A 22,371-nucleotide genomic window follows, 5' to 3' on the forward strand; every position below is an offset into this window, starting at 1 on the left:
TGGGACAGGCATATGAATATCCTTACAAAGAATTAAGGTTAAAAAAGGGTTGAGATTGCCTAAAGGATAAAATAAAAAAGGGGCAGACTAGATGGGCCAAGTGGTTCTTATCTGCCGTCAAATTCTATGTTTCTATGTTTCTATGTTTCTATGACTCTGAGTGTTAGGTGGGCATTTTGCGCATGTGCAGTAAGGAAAATCTTCAGGAAAATGGCCAATGCACCACCTAGTGCTCAGAGTCACTGAGCGCTGCCTGCTTGAGAGAAAGGGGCCCAGACAGAGACTGCACACGGTACCCCTCCTCTCTTATTACGCCTGTGGTTCCCAATGTGCCTACAGATGTGTGCCTTGTGTGCCCATACCTGTAAATGAGTGCCCAGTGTACTTAGAAAAGTGTGATCAGTGTATTTGTGTCTGCAAATACAGTTTGCACAGTTTCTGATAAATCACATATGGTAAGAATGGGCATGGTTAAGCCCCTTTCATAGTAATGTACATACTGCATTTAGACAAAAGTGGAACCGCAGCAAACGTATCACTTACCAGCTCAGAAGAGACAGACCTATAAGATGCCCACTGGTCATGACGTAAGTCCGGCAATGTGCACCCAAAGACACAACATCGATCGGACATTGACTGTACCATTGGACATTACAGCAACCCTATGACATCTGGTACCAGTGGAACTACGTCAACAGACTGGCAATGACACGTCTGCTGCCATTAGACACCCATCCCAGATACTGGTCAGAAAAGCCTATGGAAATTACATGGCTATCCATACTGTTCCGATATGCGCCCCTCCTGCCGGTAACCATCGGAGTGCATGCACAGTGCGCTTCTGGCGCTGGTGCAGAATTAAAGCGGTGGGTGCAAGATTCTGAGGTTCCATCTACTGAATCAGGCCGAGCTTATTGAAGAACCTAGTTAAAGAACACTTCACAGGATTAGACAGGTACAGCACCATACTTACAAGGTGATTGGTAAGGAAAGAGCTTTCTTCTCCTACAGTAAATTCAAGCAGTCAATGATTTAGTAAAGAAGTAGTTTGTGATGCGGATTCCGTGAAGTGATTTTTGGTCACTTCAAGGAAAGGACATTTGGATGCATTAATTATTATTATTATTATTATTATTATCATCAGATAACTTATTATGTTTATATGTAAAAAATAACAGTGTCCTTAGTTTTTCAGTAACTTTTTGGTGTATTTAATGTTATGCTCTGGTTTAGGTTAACCTTTCAAAGTTGACGATGTCAAATCACCTCCCTCTTGATGGCCCATTACCAGCAGCAGTGCCGTAACTAGTAATTTTTACGGTGTGCAAGAAACAGCATCGGCGCCACCCACCCCCATAGTTAAAATATGCAGTGTGAGTCGGAGGGGACTGGCAAAAGTTTAAGGTTGTGGCTTCATGGGGAGGGGCATGGCCGCATAATAGTACCAATTAACATTACATCACACAGTAGTGACACTTGTACATATTGTGCCAGGTAGAGCACATTATACACATAACACCAGGTAGAGCCCATAATAGAAATTACGCCAGGTAGAGCCCATTATACATATTATGCCACGTAGAGCACATTATACACATAACGCCAGGTAGAGCACATTATACACATTATGCCAGGTAGATCTTATTATGCACATAATGCCAGGTAGAGCACATTATACACATAACGCCAGGTAGAGCACATTATACACATTACGCCAGGTAGATCACATATACACATAACGCCAGGTAGAGCACGTTATACACATTATGCCAGGCAGAGCACATTATACACATTACACCAGGTAGAGCCCCATATACACATTATGCCAGATAGATCACATTATACACATTACACCAGGAAGAGCCCTATATACATTACCCCAGGTAGAGCCCATTATACACATAATGCAAGGTAGAGCCCATTATACACATAACACCAGGTAGAGCGCATAGTACACATTATGTCAGGAAGAGCACATTATACACATTACGTCAGGAAGAGCCCCATATATACATTATGCCAGGTAAAGCCCCTTACATCCTCCCCCTTACCTTTAGTGTGTACTGTAGTGTAGTGTACTGTACTGTAGTGTAGTGTAGTGTGAGTGTAGATACTTGCATTATTTACAGTGGGGCCATCAGCACTCTAAACAGGGGTGTGGGAGCGGCTGCAGCATATGTCAGCGCTCTTAACAGGGGAGCGGAAGGAGTGGGCACAGTGATCTACACAGGGGAGTGGGAGGAGCAGCCTCAGCACTCTAAACGGGAGCGGAAGGAGTGGCCGCAGCGGCTGTCATAGATTTACACAGGGGAGCAGGAGGAGCATCTGTCAGTGGAGTACACGGGGGTATTAGGCGGTGGGATGGCCAATCGGGTGTACGTGGAAGATGCGCCCACAAGCCAAATGAACTGTGGGCAAAGCACCTTCTGCCCACACTTAGTTATGGCCCTGAACAAGAGTGTTAGTATTATGTAAGTTTACATACAGTATAAAGTGAAAATAAAAAACTACTGACACTTGAAATGGTGCTACATGATGTGACTGATACCGACATGAGGAATGATTTTATAGAAGCAACAACACTCATTATTGGGCGCAAGTTCCTTAATATATAAATACTGAACACTTGAAAATAAAATAATTGTAATTGCAGCTCTCAGCAGGTGATTTGGATTATCACCTAATTAGAGACAATATTATTTAAGATGAATGAGAGCGCAAATACAATTGATAAAATTGTATATACTTTATTAAATGCACATAATTTATAAACAAAATATAAATTTTTCTAAAAAGTCATAATACTTGACACAACCCCAGAAGGTTCCACATAATCTTAATGATCCGGTAATTGACTGTGAATCAATCGCTGTCTCGTTAATTGGTTGCCTTTTCCACTATATTTGAATAAAGTTACACAGTGTTATATAGTGTTTTAAGGATGATTTTCTAATGCTCACCGCTGCTGGAGTTCAATAGCAGTAAACTTCCCAATGTCTGATGCAGCGGGGGGAGGGAGAGCATACACCTCTCTGGATCCAAGTTCCGTGTAGAGAGAGGGAAAGCAGCTGTCAGCAGCACCGCTCACAGTGTCCCTGTCAGCCCGTGCTCTAAGCTCCACAAACGGCAATGGGCTGATGAGATGTTTCGCAGGACACACACAGGAGAGGGCGCGGCTGCAGACTGGCGGTGGAACAATGGAGGCAGAGACCGGAACAATGATGTGTACCTCACAGGGATAACCTTTACGCATTTCTCCGCTGTCACAATGTAGCGGTTTCCTCAGAAGGTATAATTGGGTGTCAAGCTGGTCTGATATTTAAATGTTCAATTGGCCAATCCACAGAGACCATTTATTAGCAGCAACAGGTGTTAAAAATAATCTAAAATAAGTGTTCAGTATAATGTTATCTTTGTCTACATTTTTAAAAAGGCATTATTATAAACCATCAACAGTATTTATTTATTTATACAAACTAACAGTTCTTTATAGTTTGTTACAAGAAATTAATATTTTGTTTGATACAAGCAGGCATCACCGCAATTCATGTTTATACAGTGATTAACTTCAACTAATAGGAAAAATCCAGTATAGATACTAGAAAGTCAGTGGCGTAGCAAGCTAGTGCCAGAGTCAGGTACACAGCAGGACCAAATCACACCACCAACACAATTCTATGTATATATTTTTTCTCTTTAGAACTTTTACTTTAGTTCACAAAATATCTATTATATATTATATTCATCAATCTTATGTATTATTTTTCAAAGACACCTATATAGATGTTAATATATAGTCAAGTCAATTGTCTCTGACAGCATTTACCATATACATATACAATTGTAAAAGAAGAGAGAGAGGAAATAGAAAATTATATATAATCATCAGAAAAAGAAAAATATATATCAGAAAGAGAACATTTATTAAAGCTTAATTTAATAGTATCCCAAAGCTAGTTCAATCATGATTTTTATAACCATTACAATTGGATCCAGCACACCAATTTACCAGTTTTTATAGTTCATAGGTGAACATGGTTCCAATTTTTCATATATACATATATGTATGCTAATGATCGATTCTTAACTATAAATGGAGAACCTATAGAATTATCTAAAGAGAACAAGCAAATCCAAATAAAGAAGATATATAAAAAATATATATATAAAAAATAAAAAATAAATTATATATATGAGGAAAGTCTTCTTAAACCCAATCAAACTGACATATCATAGATACAACCACTTAAAATGAATACCCGTAGGCACACTAGGGGTTGAACGTACAGGTCATAGACCACAGCCTCCAGTAAGTCATAACGGGATAGGAAGATATTAAAGGTTATTTAGTTCAACTGACTCGTTTAATCCTGCAGGGAACAATAAACCTAAAGAGAAAATCCAATAGGCTTCTCTTCTACAGAGGAGGTTAAAACGATCTCCTCCTCTAGTTGTGTTCCCGATATGCTCAATTCCTTGTACCTGTAATACACTGATATTACCCTTGTGTTTTATTTGTACATGGCGGGATAGGCTATGCATACATAACCCTTTTAGAACATTCCAATTGTGTTCTAGGAATCTAGTGTTCAGGGAACGAGTTGTCCTTCCTACATATTGTACTCCACATTGGCATGTTATCAAATATACAACATATGTGGAATTACAATTGATATCATGATTAATACTGAAAGTGGTTCCTAATGCAGTAGAATTAAATGTAGTGCTTTTATTTAATATAAAGTTACAAGTGATGCAGCCTATCCTACCGCATTTATAACATCCCTTGATATTAGATATCTTACCTAGCCAAGTTGTAGCAGTATTCCCTGTTCTCTGTTCAGCTTTAAAATGGCTGGGGGCTAGAAAACTCTGCAGATTTCGATTCTTTTTATAAACTACTTTTGGTTCCTCCTTCAGACATGTGGATAAAATCCTATCTGTTTTAAGAAGTCCATAATTCTTCTTAATAATTTTCTTAATATCTTTAGAGTAAGAATTATATTTAGACACAAAGATCAAATCATGATCAAATTCTTCAATCATAGGTTCATGTTCACCTATAATGGTTTTACCCAACAACAACGTTTCTCTTTCTTTAGAGCTAGCCTCTTCAAATGCAGAATCAAATATGCTTGCTGGATAACCTTGTTCTGATAGAGCATTAGTAAGGTCTTTAGCCTGTAATTCACATTTCTCAGATTCAGAGCAGTTCCTCCTCTGTCTAAAATATTGGCTTTTGGTATATTATCAAGATACATATAGATTGGTAAATGCTCAATTAGCTTAGTGATATCATTCAGGTGCTCGAAAGGAAGGGGTATTTCTGAGCAAGAAAAAAAGCAATTGTTTCCCCAGCACACTGAATGGATAACAGTAACCAGATATAAATCCCACATGATAATAGAATTCAGAGATCTTCGTTACACATATTTGCGCAAATGTGTGGTTAAGCCCCAAAGCCGCATCAAGGCCTCTCTGTATATTTGGGGTCCCTAGCGCTATATCTAGGTGCAGGGTGTGGCACCCCAAAACACCAGAATGAGCCTCATTCTGGTGTTTTGGGGTGCCACACCCTGCACCTAGATATAGCGCTAGGGACCCCAAATATACAGAGAGGCCTTGATGCGGCTTTGGGGCTTAACCACACATTTGCGCAAATATGTGTAACGAAGATCTCTGAATTCTATTATCATGTGGGATTTATATCTGGTTACTGTTATCCATTCAGTGTGCTGGGGAAACAATTGCTTTTTTTCTTGCGGTATATTATCAAGCCAAGGCCTATAGTGACAACTAGAGTAATTTAAGTAGTTGTTAGAATCCACTTCTTTCTTATATGTAGAAGTCAGAATTCTATCTCTTTCAACTTCTAGGGCAATATCCAGGAAGGTGATATGACTAGCGTGAATTGTGCTCATGAATTTTAGACCAAAAGTATTGTGATTAAGATAAGTTACAAATTGTGAAGCTGAAAAGTGATCTCCATCCCAAATAAAAAAGAAATCATCTATGTACCGCCCATAGAGCACGAGGTTCGCCCCAAATGGGCCGCCCCAGATATACTGTTCTTCAAAGCGGCCCATATACAAGTTGGCAAAGCTTGGGGCGAACCTAGTGCCCATGGCGGTACCCAGAATCTGTAAATAAAAAGCACCATTAAAAGTGAAATAATTATGTGATAAGATAAATTGTACCGCATCTAAAATAAATTTCCGTCTTACATCAGTCAGACTCAAATTTTGTTCTAAATAGAACTGAAGTGCAATTCCACCTTCTTTATGTGGAATATTGGTGTATAGTGACTCTGCGTCACATGTCATTAGCAAATATTTAGGATCCCAAGAAACTCCTTTATAAGGTTCAAAAATTGTGTAGAGTCTCTGATGTATGATCTAAGTGATACAACATGTGTTTGAAGAAAGTGATCAACAAAGGCCGATAAGTTTGTGGTGAGGGACCCAATACCCGAAATAATAGGATTCCCAGGAGGTGACTGCAATGTTTTGTGTATTTTCGGTAAGTGATAATAGGTGGGGATGACAGGGTGAGGGTTAAATAAATATAAATATTCATTCCTGGATATTGCCCTCGTTTTAATCTCCTCTGTAGAAGAGAAGCCTATTGGATTTTCTCTTTAGGTTCATTGTTCCCTGCAGGATTAAACGAGTCAGTTGAACTAAATAACCTTTAATATCTTCCTATCCCGTTATGGCTTACTGGAGGCTGTGGTCTATGACCTGCACGTTCAACCCCTAGTGTGCCTACGGGTATTAATTTTAAGTGGTTGTATCTATGATATGTCAGTTTGATTGGGTTTAAGAAGACTTTCCTCATATATATAATTTATTTTTTATATATATATTTTTTATATATCTTCTTTATTTGGATTTGCTTGTTCTCTTTAGATAATTCTATAGGTTCTCCATTTATAGTTAAGAATCGATCATTAGCATACATATATGTATATATGAAAAATTGGAACCATGTTCACCTATGAACTATAAAAACTGGTAAATTGGTGTGCTGGATCCAATTTTAATGGTTATAAAAATCATGATTGAACTAGCTTTGGGATACTATTGAATTAAGCTTTAATAAATGTTCTCTTTCTGATATATATTTTTCTTTTTCTGATGATTATATATAATTTTCTATTTCCTCTCTCTCTTCTTTTACAATTGTATATGTATATGGTTGTAAAAAATGCTGTCAGAGACAATTGACTTGACTATATATTAACATCTATATAGGTGTCTTTGAAAAATAATACATAAGATTGATGAATATAATATATAATAGATATTTTGTGAACTAAAGTAAAAGTTCTAAAGAGAAAAAATATATACATAGAATTGTGTTGGTGGTGTGATTTGGTCCTGGATGGGACTTGAACCTGGGTCCTGCTGTATACCTGACTCTGGCACTATATTGCTATGCCACTGACTTTCTAGTATCTATACTGGATTTTTTTCTATTAGTTGAAGTTAATCACTATAAACATGAATTGCGGTGATGCCTGCTTGTATCAAACAAAATATTAATTTCTTGTAACAAACTATAAAGAACTGTTAGTTTGTATAAATAAATAAATACTGTTGATGGTTTATAATAATGCCTTTTTAAAAATGTAGACAAAGATAACAACATTATACTGAACACTTGTTTTAGATTATTTTTAACACCTGTTGCTGCTAATACATGGTCTCTGTGGATTTGCCAATTGAACATTTAAATATCAGACCAGACCTTGACACCCAATTATACCTTCTGAGGAAACCGCTACATTGTGACAGCGGAGAAACGCGTAAAGGTTATCCCTGTGAGGTCCACATAATTTTCCAGTCTCTGCCTCCATTGTTCCACCGCCAGTCTGCAGCCGCGCCCTCTCCTGTGTGTATACTGCGAAACATCTCATCAGCCCGTTGCCATTTGTGAAGCTCAGAGCACGGGCTGAAAGGGATACTGTGAGCGGTGCTGCTGACAGCTGCTTTCCCTCTCTCTACACGGCACTTGGATCCAGAGAGGTGTATGCTCTCCCTCCCCCTGCTGCATCAGACATTGGGAAGTTTACTGCTATTGAACTCCAGCAGCGGTGAGCATTAGAAAATCATCCTTAAAACACTATATAACACTCTGTGGAACTTTATTCAAATATAGTGGAAAAGGCAACCAATTTATGAGACAGCGATTGATTCACAGTCAATTACCAGATCATTAAGATTATGTGGAACCTTTTGGGGTTGTGTCAAGTATTATGACTTTTTAGATAAATTTATATTTTGTTTATAAATTATGTGCATTTAATAAAGCATATACAATTTTATCAATTGTATTTGCGCTCTCATTCATCTTAAATAATATGATTTTATAGAGAAATATACTACACCCCCCCCACCCCCCGGCATCAAGCACCCCCTACCCAAGACCGGCCGTCGGCCACAACTACGACACACATTATTGTCTGCCCCAACCCATCCAAACCCACAATCGTTGGCTACCGCTAGCAAACATCTCCCCCTTCCCTCACACCTCATTCCCCCCGACTTTCCTGGAACCATCAGCCGCTGCTGCCCCAAACTCACCCCTGTATCTCCACTGACCGTCTAATGCAGCTAGCACCTCACCCTCCTCCGTCCCGTGCACATCTCACCTTCTATTCATAAATCCGGCTGGCGCACCACCTTCTTGTCAGCTCCTTTTCCCTGAAGGGAAAGTACTATGCTTGTTGTGTATGGTCCGGCGGTAGTGTGGTCGTTGAGGGCGAGGCTGACGGTCCAGGGTAGGAGGTGCTCCTCTCCCTGACACGTCTCATGCAGCACACTGTGACAGTGTCCTGTGAAAAGGGGAGAAGAGAGAGCGGCGTGCAGCGCAAGCTCAGTAAACAGGGTCCTGAGCGTCTGCTTACATTATTTTTCGGTAAATATGGTATTGGTGCAGCTGTGTGTGTGTCAGCGGATGCACCCTCAGTGCAGATGCGCTGTGTGCAATGCACCACTGGCACACACCTAGTTACGGCTCTGAGGTCCAGCAGTGACAAGATAATATTACAACATATACTGTACATTTAGAATATACAGGTCTATGGTGTACTAAGTGCCATTGTGAATGGCAGAATTATGTAATAGGTTTGTATGTAAATGAAAACATTCTGTTGCACAAGTGGGATTATAAAACATATGCAGAGTCTACGACACTTACTTATTATGGTTAATATGAGTTTGCAAGAGCTAGATTGCTCACAGTTTCCAAATTATGTTTGTTTGTTTTTTTGTCTGTTTTTTAAATATGTTTCATACTTTCTTAAATTAAGCCTACAGTACCAGGGCTATGTTTTTGGAAAAGCAACATAAACCAAGCTTAGGTATACAGTTTTGTTTATCATCTTATCACACATTGGGGGTCATTCCGAGTTGTTCGCTCGCTAGCAGATTTTAGCAGCATTGCACACGCTAGGCCGCCGCCCTCTGGGAGTGTATCTTAGCTTAGCAGAATAGCGAACGAAAGATTTGCAGAATTGCGAATAGAAAATTCTTAGCAGTTTCTGAGTAGCTCCAGACCTACTCACAGATTGCGATCAGCTCAGTCCATTTCGTTCCTGGTTTGACGTCACAAACACGCCCTGTGTTCCGCCAGCCACTCCCCCGTTTCTCCAGACACTCCCGCGTTTTATCCTGGCACGCCTGCGTTTTTCCGCACACTCCCAGAAAACGGCCAGTTTCCACCCAGAAACACCCACTTCCTGTCAATCACACTCCGAACACTTCAACGATGAAAATTCTTAGTTCGGACGTGAGTAAATCTACTAAGTTTTGTGCTAAAATACTTAGCGCATGCGCGCTGCGTACCATGCGCATGCACATTTTTGCCTTAATCGCTCCGTTGCGAAAATTGGCAACGAGCGAACAACTCGGAATGACCCCCATTATGTATGCAAAAAACAGGGAAAAAAAACACATTTTAAATTATTAGTAAATGTAACATTTTGCTTGCTTATTTATCTTAAAGAGGTAAAACTTGGGGAATTTGGGGCAATGGGACTCTGATGATCCAAGAAAAAACCTCATTGCTTCCTACACATAACCCTATTGCATTTATTATGTGTCCCCAAATACACCTATGAGAATATTCTATGGGGGTCATTCCGACTCGATCGCTCGCTGCCGATTTTCACAGCGCAGCGATCAGGTAAAAAAAGGCAAAACTGCGCATGCGTATGCACCGCAATGCGCACGCGCATCCTACGAGTGCAAACAGCATTGTTGCTGTGCAATGCTTCTAGTGACGAATCCATTTGCACAGCCGATCGCAAGGAGATTGACAGGAAGAGGGCATTTATGGGTGTCAACTGACCGTTTTCAGGGAGTGGTAGGAAAAACGCAGGCGTGACCAGGCGTTTGCAGGGCGGGTATTTGACGTCAATTCCGGGACCTCCGTCGCTAGGATCATCGCACAGGATAAGTAACTTCAGGGCTGGTCTTGTTTTGCACAAAATGTTTTTGTACCGCTCGGCTGCACATGCGATTGCACACTTGCAAAGCGAAAATACACTCCCCCGTGGGCAGCGACTATGCGTTTGCACGGCTGCAAAAAAGTAGCTAGCGAGCGATCAATGAGGGCCTATACTGGCTTTAATCCTTCTATCCTTACATGTTCTATTTGTTATACATGGTCCTATCCTGCTTATTTAAGAATATAACACATGCCAACAACGGGGGCCACCGGGGCATAGCAAATCCTATAACCACAAGCCCAATTTTTTAGACTCATGAATAATCCCTCCCCACCCACTCATGAATGTTTGACCTATACCAAAGGACAATACCTTATCATCCTTACCCGGACAGCCGGGAATACAATATATACCTATCCTTTATGCACAGCAGGCGTCCTTATACCAAGTACGGATGTATAATCTTTTCTGTACCTTTATACATCCCCTTTTTTCAGGTATCGTTTACTGTGTATGTCTGTTTTTTCCCTCTTTTTCCTCTTTATATTAGCACTAGGACCTCTTACTGATAGGCACAGTGCAATGGAGTGCCCTATACCTATTCGCCTCCACAGATATTGACACCCCTACCTCCCGGTCACCAGGCAACCAGACGCTCAGGCATCATCGGATGTGACGTATCGTCTCTGCCCGAAAGCCGGGGAGACGTGGTGACGTCACTTTCTGAAGCCGGGGAGACCTGGCAATGCCTGGCAATGGGACACCTAGGCATTTATCCAACTACATGTGCCGTCCCTGCCTGGATTGCCGGGGGAGATATTAAGGGGACCAGCGATGCGACCAATAGAGAGTCTGGAGGCGCAGTGACAGAAAGTCAGGACACTATTTTATATTCATACACGGCACTCCAGCAACACATAAACACTTGATGGTAACTTAGCAACCAGTGGAAGAACGTCACTTCCGCAGGCCTAAGCAATTTGCCTGTAACCAATCAGGCGGCTGAATCACGGATCCCAGTGATTGGCTGGGCTCTCAGCAACAGGTATTTAAACCTGACTTATCACCCCAATTAACAGCATTGGAAGTGAACAAGCCCGCAAGACGGGTGAAACGCGTTTTCCTCTTCTGACCACGGACATCAGGAGTATGATGCAGATCTGTCTGACTTCAGACTGACCCAGGGACCTGGGCAGGGGCTGGTATTTTTTCTGTATCTTTCCATATAGAAACTTTGTTCAAACTTGTTGTAACTAATATCAATTAACAAATATCAAACCTATTCAGATGTTTTCAGATAGATACAGTATCATTTTTTGCCTGCTATAGACGGGACATGAGAATTGTACCTGTCTACCTTCTCTTTTGTATATTTTTTGCTCATATCGTTTATTATTATCTGTTACCATATAGACAACCAGAGAGCAGATGACATTTTTGTTTGATTGGACACACTCCCCCCCAAATATTTGTCTTTCCTAGTGCAACAGCCCCATATTTTGGGTTGCAATCATAATCATATATAAAAAAACTTTTCCTTCTTGGGGGAGTCTCTCTTGGGATATGTGCTTTAGCCCTTTCAATCCCATCTAGCTCACAGCAGAGATTTTAGATATAATATATGTATGTCTAAATTATCAAACAAACTGTCAGTACCTATTGTAAATAACACATGATCTCTGTGACATCGATCTCTTAATGTTCCCTGCCTAGCGGCATAACACATGGCGGTTATAGGTGGGACTAACTGGTGTTATTTTAATACAAGTCACATCTAGCATATACTGATCGTGTACCCTTACCCTAAAAAACTTACCTTTATCTTCATCTGCAGCCTCAAAAATTTTCTTATGTCAGCGAACTCTCATATATGATTCACAGGTGAAAACCTGCGTCTAACGTAGACAGCAGATCCGCATTTGTCTTTTTCTGAAATCTTTAATCGGTGCACTCTCATTGGTGGGTCGACCAATTGCGTCAAAAGTTACTACCATACCCTACCGACAGAGCCCGATCTCGTCTGATCTTGGAAGCAAAACGGTGGTGGGCTGGGTCAGTACCTGTGAGGGAGACCCCCAGGGAATACCCGGTGTTGTAATCAATGACCCCTCCGACCGGATACCAACAGCAGGATCACCCCTTTTTCTCTCCCCCCTTTTTCTTTTCCCCCTTCTCTTCTGTTTTTCTTCTCTTTTCTGCTAGATATCCAAAGCTAAAAAATTAGCAAAACTTATTGTCTTGTCAAATACGGGGGCAATTAGCAGGCAACCGAAATATATGTATATAATTCTGCTACGACACATACTCTTGATAAAACTGGTCCGATTAATTTTGACCCATTGAGGTCTCATTAAAACAAGCTTCGCTTGTGCTGGTTGGTTAGGAATGGATGTAGAACTATAGTGTCTACATCCCCCTACAAGTCTTTTGGTGATAGACTAACCAGAACATTTCCAATTTTTTTGAAGCACTTTTAGTGCATTGAGATATAAATATATCCTATTAACCAAACATGGTGGAGTATAAGAGTGAGGATTTATTTTAAATGAATTAATAAAAGCTATGTTTTAATCTACAATCATATAACGAAAACAAGAGTGCACCCACACAAGAGTCTTCTGCAAAGTTGTTTTTTCTCTAGCCTTTTCCTGACTCTGGGTGCACCACCAGGCACTAATATTTGTAGGTAATACCTACCATACATATGAACGTAATTCTGGTTTAATAAATTATCTCTGAAACCTCAGGACTAGTGCGGAGTCACAACCTTGTTCATGTTCTATTTTAATACAAACTGAAAAGACATAAACTCAGAACTCAGCAACTATGAAGAAAATGTGCCAAGTTGTCAAGCGGTTGGTTCCATAAATTGCAGTAATGCTCTTAGCCTTGTACAGTAGTAAACCAGTCACATCAAAGCATCTGCTGGATAATTGTTGTAGAAGAGGGTGCAGTCAAGCAAGATGTGCACCAGAAGCTAGCTGCTGGTGTGAGCAGTCCTCAAACAGCAAATAAAAAAAAACTAGACTCAGCTGCCTCTCTTGTAACAAGTTTGTAAAAATCATCTCAGTGTTTGTGTGCAATCAAATGGTAATTGTGAATTGTGTTGAACACGCCAAGAGTTCTGTGTGTGGTTAATGTACTGGCATTAGCTTTGTTTATGTTGAGTTAAATGTACGATGTGTCTGTTACATTTCTCTAAAACTAAACTCCCTCAATCGCTGTTAAATGTTTGGACAGAAACAATCTTTTTGTCAGCAGGAAAGCTTTGCTGCTTACGGAATGTTTGATTATGTTTTTATTGCAGTGCACTGTCCGCAGTTACACAACCCCCCCCTCCCCTCCACCCCAGCATAGCGATAGATCTCCGGATTGCTACCTTTAAAGTATGAAAAAAGCAACACTTGGTTAATCCCCAAACAGAGACACATATGTCAAGACTAGAGCTAGCTCTGATATCTTAATGTCTATTGATTTATAACCATAACAGGACTTTCAGCAGTGCACATCTTACTGTATATGTTTCATCATCATCAAGGGTGCATTATACTAAGACAAAAGTTTACCCAGATTTTTAAGTTCTGTTTACAAAGTCAAAAATCTGTAATGTGAATAAGAATTGATTAAAGGACATCTTAACCCAAAACTGAGAACTCAGTTATACCCCTTTCACACTGAGCCTCTAACCCAGGATTTGGCTGCAGAAACACAGGTCCTGGCTTGGCATGAAAGGGTCAACCCAGGTTGTGTTACACGGCACTGAACCAGGTAGCCTGCTGTATAAATGGTGCGACCCAGGTCATCCCACCGGGGTTACGCTCAAAGTATACAAAAAGCTTGATCACAGGTGCTTGGAGATAATGTCATCTCCAAGCGCCAAAAAAAGAGACAAGTCAACAACAACCCAGGTTCAGCCTACAGTGTGAACATAGTGTCAAGCAGCTGTGACCTGGCTTGAAACCATGTTCAATAACCCTGGTCGGGTCCTGGACTTTGGTCTGAAAGTGGTATACTCTATACTATATACTCTAACACTACTCTATAGCTAGCTGTGATCCCATTCACTACTGAGAAGAGCAAAAAGAATATTCTTATATTGCAATAACCCTGGTCTGGGCCCCGGACTTTGATCTGAAAGTGGTATACTCTATAGTCTATAGTCTATACTATATACTCTATCACTACTCTATAGCTAGATGTGATCGCATTCACTACTGAGAAGAGAAAAATATTGTTTCTATATAAATCTAAGCAGCACTGAACTTTTAGATTAGGGTACTGTAGTGCTATTCTTTAACCATATATTACCATTATAACCCAGTTTAAAGTGTATTATTCACATACTGTATTCAGATTTTAGAAGAGTTGTTTATGTATAATATAATTCTCCATGAATGTTAACTAACAATAACTGATTGTATTCCATGGTTTTACAGTGACAATAAACACTAAAATAGCCTTTGTCTTGAGATAACAAACAATACATCATTCAAAAGGATAAAATAAGTTAATAAAATGTTTGTTTTTGCCAGCAACATATACCAATAACATTAAATTACACCTAGCTGCCTGAAGGGAAACTTGTCTGACTTGTGGCAGATAAAGTGCTAAACAATAAAAATCACAAAACTCAAAAAAAGTAAGTGGGAGTTATAATCTTTTTGATACACAGTAAAGATTGTCTTCATTTTGACTGCACTGAACCTGTATCCAGCCAAAAAACAGCTTTCCTTACTTTAATGTGCTCCATATAAAGAACATGTTATATAGCTTGTAGGATGGTGTAACAGCTCCCTCTAGTGGTGCACTTCCTTCTTAGTAGTACTAATAAACCAGCATTGACAGATACCGCAGCATATTTCTAGAACATTGTATACATCATATAGTTATATTATGTTCTATTCCTCATAGAATATGATAAAAAAATAAGCAATTACTGTACAACTGTTATTTATTTATTGCTATGCACACATTTCTCTACAGTTGAAAATACCAAAGGTATACCTTTTATTTGTTGTTCTCATTGGGAAATTAAAAGGACTGTATGAAATGAAAAAAGATATGCTTTAAATAAAAAATAAAATTGTTTCTGCGATATAAATACAGAAGCATATCTGTGACTGTCTCAGTTGCACAGAATAAAGAAAAAGAAATCCATTCCATATAAGGTGCATGGGTTTCCCCCATGTGCTGCTGTTTCCTCCCAAAGTACTTGGGGTCATATTTATTTAAGTTTACAGCTGTTTTCGGGGATACCTGTAAAATTGAAGCACCCCCAAGATGTATGCTGGGGGTACCGCAGTAGATATCGGAGGTACCTATGGGGCACTATATTGTAAAAGTCACAAAGCTCCCGAATGCATTGTCTCTGAAGTTAACATTACAGCATCAGTAATCCATGGTTGCTGACTTTCTGGATGGTCGGCACAGTGTGGGGGGGTTTCCAGTGTGGGGCGGTATGTCCCGTTATATGGGGTGGGGCAAGACATAAGAGGTGGTATGTATCACGTGATGTGGGCAGTCCCAGCGGCCAATGACGTGATTCAAGCATCACAGTAGTGTGGCATAATATGAACTGGGGAACTGTAATTTACTGTAGCATAAGTTCACCTGGAAGGAACTTTAATGTGGCACAGTATGAGCACTGTAATGTGGCATAATATGAACTGAGGATACTGTGTGGCATATTGTGTACTGGCAGCCCTACAATGCGACATCATGTAAACTAGGGAACTATGATAGGCACTACTGTGTGAAATAATATTAACTAGGGCACTACTATGGATCATAATATTAACTAGGGCACTCCAATGAGGCATACTATTAACTAGGGCACTACTATGGACATACTATTAACACTACTATTGTTCAGAAAATGAACTAGGGCATATTATGGACTATAAAATTAATAACAGCATTGGAACAGGTGCTCTTTCAATATGTTAATATGGGGTCCACAAAGTTCTTGTTACGCCTATGGACTCTGGAGGTGATCTTTATAATCCCCTTTGGCTTCGTATGTTCCCAATAGATTGATATAGGGTAATGCCAATTTAAGATGATGTTACCCTAAGTCTGAGACCAAAATCTAAGCGGTATGCCCCAAAATAGAAGTTTTCAGGGATGCATCTTAGCAGCAGAGCACTCGACAAAGCTCTGATTTCTCCTGTGTTTTCCTGTTGGGAAATTGAGAAAAGCTGAGAAAGCCATTTTACCAGTGAAAACACCAGAGAAAAGGTTTTTCTCAACTTAATAAATAGACCTCTTTGTTCTTAATTTATTACATAAGCCCATATTTCTGTAGCTTAACAGCCTGTTAATTATCATGCCTTACCACGGGATACGTTTGTGCGACCGGCGGTCAGGAGACCACCGGTAACAATAACAACATCGGGATCCCGGCATCTGACAATCCCGCCAGTCGCATAGAGTGGGAATAGAACCTGTGGTGAGCGCAGCGAGCCACTGAGCCGGCTGCACAGCAAGCACAGTGAGCCCGCAAGGGGCTTAGTTCCGCTCGCCCCCTGCCGGTTATCTCACTGCCGGTCACACATACCCAATGCCTTACCACAGCTATTTGCGTGACAATAGAGATGATACTTAGGACCAATTTATCATTAACCTCATGAAGGCACAGAGCTATCTCAGCAAAGAGTTTGCAGCAAAGCAATAGCTACTGTACCACTATCACTTTACTTCTACATCCTGCCCCAACCTATTTGCACACGGGTGTGATATTGAAAGTCGACAGTAACTAGGTCGACAATGTCTAGGTCGACCACTATTGGTCGACAGGAACTAGGTCGACAGGGTGTCTAGGTCGACAGGGTCTTTAGGTCGACATGTTCTAGGTCGACAGGTCAAAAGGTCGACATGAGTTTTTAATGTTATTTTGGTGTCGTTTTCTTCGTAGAGTGACCGGGAACCCCAATTAGTGCACCGCGTCCCCTCGCATGGCTCACTTCGCTCGCCATGCTTCGGGCATGGTGCCTTCGCTCCGCTACCGCTTCGCTCGGCACAGATTACCGTTCCAATCGTAGACCACGTGGATCGTTAAGTATAAAAAGGTTCAAAAAAGAAAAAAATTGTGAAAAACTCATGTCGACCTTTTGACCTGTCGACCTAGAACATGTCGACCTAAAGACCCTGTCGACCTAGACACCCTGTCGACCTAGTTACTGTCAACCAATAGTGGTCAACCTAGACATTGTCGACCTAGTTACTGTCGACTTTCAATCCGGATCCCTTGCACACATGCGCAGTCATCAGGCAGGGCATGCACAGATAACAATTAGTATAGGAAGTGAGGAATCTGCCCGAGGTGGACTAAGAGATCTCTCTCTGGCCTTTGCATTAACTATAGCCTGCACAATTGGAGGCAAGTTGTGGAAAGTTTTTACAGCTTGCTAAATTACCCATTTTCTCCATCCCCATACAGGAATATAAGGATGTCTGTGGGAATCGATTCCATACTGCACACAGGAGATATCTCTGATATTGTCTGCATTAATGCAATGATAAATAGCACTGATACTGTTATACTGTAAAAACTATCATTTTTGCAGGAGGTAAGAGCTGGGGGATTTTGATAAATAGACCCCAGAGCAGTGGCATAAGTTTGTCCCAGTTGACCGGAGGCAAGAAAAATATTGGTGACCCCCCCATATATATATATATATATATATATATATATATATATATTGCTCCTGCATAGCAAGCCTGCAGATTCTAACTATATGAAGCTACTACAAAACCATTGCAACTAGGCAGATCTATGTAGGGGTCTAGCCACACACTACATAGATCTGCTCAGTCACTCACAATGCTTATTATTTCTCTGACAATTAATTTGCAAGTGTCATTTCCAGGATTAGAACCCACAACCTTTTACACTGGTAGCATGCACCCAGGGCCGGTTCAAGGGCGCAGAGCGCCCCGGGCAGGAAAGGGGCGTGGCCTAATACAGGGGGCGTGGTGAGTCACGCCCCCTGTACATTGAAAGCGCCGCTTGAATGCTGAGCGGTGCGCGATGACGTCATCGCGCACCGCACAGCAAAAGGTCCTCTCCACGAAGAGAAACTAGACGCTATGCGTCTAGTTCCCTTCGTGGAGAGGACCTTTGCTGTGCGGTGCGCGATGACGTCATCGCGCACCGCTCAGCAGTTACTCTCCACGAAGGGAAACTAGACGCATAGCGTCTAGTTCCCTTCACAGGAGGCGCCGAGGACGGGGACGGCAGCGGGCAGCGGAGGCGGACGGGGGACACAGCGGGCAGCAGTGGCGGATCTTGCCACGGTGCGGCGCCCTCCGGATGGCGCCAGCGCCCTCCGGAAGGCGGCGCCCCGGGCAAAAGTCCTGCTTGCCCGTGGCAAGAACCGCCACTGCATGCACCTTACTGATGGAGATATCTGCTCTTGCATAGGAAGTATGAGAATTCTAACTATATGAAGTTACTTGTAATTGTCAGAGAAATAACTTCATATAGTTAGAATTCTCATGCTTTCTTTATAGGAGCAAATAGCTTAATCAGTAAGGTGTCTGCTTCCTGTGTATCTATAATAAAGAGGGTGTGATTTGTAAGGTGCACTGACTAGTGGGGAAGTCGGCTACAGAAGATATCGGCTGCTGTCAGTTTACTTAATTCATTAATGTCGCTGAACACACAGAACTGGAGGAGAAGTGCCCCCCTTCAAAGCAGGAGCCCGGCGGCAGTTGACTCCGTTGCCTCCCAGAGTTCTGCCTCTGCCCCAGAGGATACGTGAGAGTGCAATGTCCACTATGTAAATATACAAATTAAATCAGAGTTACTGTATTTTCCTTATAAACCAGGCTGTAATTCCTTACAACAGCAATGAGTGCCATTCCTATCTCCATGCATATGTGACAATCACTATATAATAAGCAAGAAAAAATTTTAATAAAAGTTTTAATCAAACACTAAAGATAAAATTGAGTACCTTTTCTTAAGCTGCACTAGTCATAATTATTTACATATATATCATAAAGTAGTGTAAAAATGTGTCTACATATACAGTAACTATGTATATTTTGATACATTTGAGACTCAAAAATATATATATATATTTTAACCCGCAAGCTTTTTTCCTATTTTTGCCTGTGAATATAATGTGTGTTATGTTCCGCTTCCAGTGTTTATTTGCATGTGACCTACAAAAACTAACAATACTGGGGAATTCCCTCTGGAACCTCCATGTGCCATGGACAGCTAGAACAATATACAGCTTGCAGGTATCACAAATAATACTGGAATACTCTTTTTCTCGATTTAACATTAGAATATGGATTATAATCTAGTAATACATGCATGGCTAATGTCAGCATGCTTCCATGGTCACTACGTCCAAAGCAAAGAGTTAACATGAATTGTTGATTATAAAGAAGTGGAAATGTCTCTTATTGTATTAAAGCAACCTGGTGTTCTGTACTGTAAAAGCTACATTATTGTGTGAGCCAGGAGAATATCCCTGTGTCCCGGTGTCAGCCTTTTCAAAATTACTGCAGTCAGTAAGGTACATAAAGGACATTAATAAAGACAGTAAGACTTCCGAAGTTGCACATTCTTGGCTCCTATGATTCAGGCTTATTAGTGGGAATAGCTCACTGGTGTATTTTTGTGTGTGGGTGGATGATCAATGTACTATACAAATGCAGACACATAGATGATATTAAATGTAAAGCAATATATCATTAAGTGCACTTTCCAAGTGTATTAGAAGCCCACAAGGCCACAACAATAATTAGCACTGTAAGGAATATACTGTAAATGAGGGTATAGGTTATTATTTCCAGTGTCTTGTGTATTGTGTGTATAAGATACTGCTAAGAACTACCACTGTCTATACTGTATATATTGTAATACTTCTCAATCATATGAGAGTATGGGCCTGTTTCAGAGATGGCTGCTACTTCAATGCGAAAATATGCTAATGCCACAGGAGGTGCCTGAGGACAAAATACGCCAACAGCCGGCATCGCAGATCCAAGTGCTGTGTCTGAAGCCGCATCGGAGCACTCTTGCGACACTGGTTGGGACATCAGCCAGCTGAGTAAACCTAAGTCTCTGCAGCCGAGGCCAGTAAATCTGCATTGGAAGACATAGATACTGGCCTCGCCACTCCCAGAAAATGGGGCCAAGACGCCCCTATTTTCGGGAATGGGGGCTGTCGTCACTCATTAATCACCACAGCATGTCAATCATGCTCCGGTTAAGGGGCATCAGGTTTGCGTACATCTCTAAAGGAGGCCCTGTATTAATACGATGAAGAATATGCCATGAAAATCTGGGACAACACTGGTCCACAAATATTGCACTCATCAGTATTGTCACACAGCCAGCAGGAAATGATCATAGTAACACACAGTATTGTGCAGACATTCTGTGCAAGCTGGTAATATACGGTTGAACAAAATTGCTAAGTAAAAGGGATACAAATAAGTAAACTCTGAATAGGAGGTACTTATTTGTTTATTGTGAAATTAAAAAATAATCATTATAATTTGGCTAAAAACATTTCTGGGAAGCAATTTGTGATATTTAATATATTTATGTATTCACATCCACGTACCATTACACATGCATCAGCTGTAGGTGTGAAAGACTACAGTACATATAGATGTTGCCCATAATAACCAAACAAGTTTTGGGGAGCTCTACCGGATCACAGAGAGAGCAGACCAGCTCATTAATCCAGCAAATTGTGGCATTGTACAGAGAAGGGGGAGAGGCACAATGATGCAGTTTAGGGAGTCACAACTCTTGGAACTGCCAGCTGGGGCTCTCTCTATGCAATACCCTGGGCCACAAGGGAAAAAAGTAATCAAGTATGAAATTAAATTAGTTAGCTCCAAAATAATGTCACCCACAATAAGGTTGTCCCCGACCTGTGAGTTTCTTGCTGATATCACTGTGTGGAAGAACAGATGTAACACAGTCAATGGATATAAATGTTTGCTTGATCCTTATATAATGTATATCATGTGCTTTTCCTTCCCTAATTTAGACTCTACTACGACAGCACCTAGCCCTTCGTTTCAGCCACCCAGATCCATATTTGAGTGTCATGTCGGCTGGTGCAGCAATGATCATACACCGGGTGGTCTTCAGGTTGCCGGCGGCCGGGCTCCCGACGACCACCATACCGGCACCGGAATCCCGACTGCCGGTATACTGACAACTTTTCTCCCTCTTGGGGGTCCACGACTCCCCTGGAGGGAGAATAGATAGCGTGACACGGGTAACGCGCCACCGTGCCCGCAGTGTGGCGAGAGCAGCGAGCCCGCAAGGGGCTCATTTGCGCTCGCCCAGCTGTCGGTATGCCGGCGGTTGGGATTTTGGCGCCAGTATGCTGGTCGCCGGGAGCCCGACCGCCGGCAACACATACTACACCCTCATACACCATATACTTGTCCTACTTTATCTTATACTTGTCGCTGTTTTATTGGTTTGCTCATTTCTTTATGTACTTTGGGCCTGCTTCAGGTTGCTAAGTAACAGAATTTGCAATCCATGAGATTGCATGCGGGGGGGCTGCCCATTGCAGGGTGTTTGATGAAACAGAAGTTGCGATTGCATTACAATTTCTGCTTCTTCGTAGAAATTAGGGTTGCCTTCTGCCGATGCAGTTATCTTCTGACCACGCAGCCGTCTAAATCATGCTCATGCCATGCCCCCGTTTGTATAACACCGCCCCTGTTTCACTAGCTCCGCTCCTGCAACGCTCCGTCTCCGCCTAGGATATGGAGCCCTGCCGCCCCCCCTGCCCCGTGAATGCCTCTGCTTGATTGACAGGCAGAAGCATTCGCATTTTCTGCGGCCCCCCGCAGAAAATGTGGGTGTATGCGCAGGACGGGCACTGCGCATGCACCAGCATCCTTTTTGCAGTTTTTGCAGTTGGATC

At 41.4% G+C, this 22,371-nt stretch overlaps 1 protein-coding gene and 1 pseudogene across 1 annotated transcript in view; one reads left to right on the forward strand and one right to left on the reverse strand.

The window, feature by feature from the left end:
- CPNE4 (copine 4) overlaps positions 1–22,371 on the reverse strand; it is a 900,265-nt gene that overhangs the window by 859,340 nt on the left and 18,554 nt on the right. The gene's annotated exons all lie outside the window — the stretch shown is intronic.
- Positions 12,436–12,554, forward strand: LOC134930523 (5S ribosomal RNA; annotated as a pseudogene).

The sequence above is a fragment of the Pseudophryne corroboree genome, chromosome 5 (genome assembly GCF_028390025.1).
Source record: "Pseudophryne corroboree isolate aPseCor3 chromosome 5, aPseCor3.hap2, whole genome shotgun sequence".
NCBI lineage: Eukaryota > Metazoa > Chordata > Amphibia > Anura > Myobatrachidae > Pseudophryne > Pseudophryne corroboree.